The following is a 630-nucleotide window of genomic DNA, read 5'->3' as shown; positions in this document are numbered from 1 at the left end:
ATTATAGTTGTTGTTTTTCTTTGTTCTTTGATGTGATTTTATGGCTTTTTGGCACCTATATGTAACCTTTTAAGGTTGAGATAATTGTATTATCATTATATGGTCCAAATATTTCAGTAAAGCACTTGAAACACTTGAAATATTCTTGCTTGGGTGGTATCATTCTACTTGAAATGATGGTCAAACGCATTATTTTTAGTAAAATAACATGGCAAATTTTTCGGGCGGCCGGCCTTTGGCCGGCCACCCGAGTGGGCCCGGCCTTCGGCCAGGCATCTGCACCCCTTCCTATCTAGGATGCACCCCTAGTCATCTTGTTCTGGAACCGGCCCTGGCCTACTGTCAGAGTCATCTTTGTGCACTGTGTGTCTGTGCAGTTGGAAGCACTCTGGCCATTCATATTTCTGATATCAAAAAACGCATTCTGTGGACACCCCCCCCTCACAAGTTCAAATATGCTTTTATCACAAAATGCACAATTGCTATGGAATTTTTAGCTAAGCTGCTCCACTAATAAGCCACTTACTTGAAGTGCAGTTACACTATGATGCATCTAATTACTATGCATCAAAACCCTGAAAATACTATACAGGTTAGTCACTACAAACTGTCGATCAGCTGTTTGTTGGT

This window comes from Poromitra crassiceps (genome assembly GCF_964638095.1).
Source record: "Poromitra crassiceps genome assembly, chromosome: 1".
Taxonomy (NCBI): Eukaryota; Metazoa; Chordata; class Actinopteri; order Beryciformes; family Melamphaidae; genus Poromitra; species Poromitra crassiceps.
The sequence above is the reverse complement of the archived record's forward strand: the minus strand, read 5'-3'. Positions refer to the sequence as shown.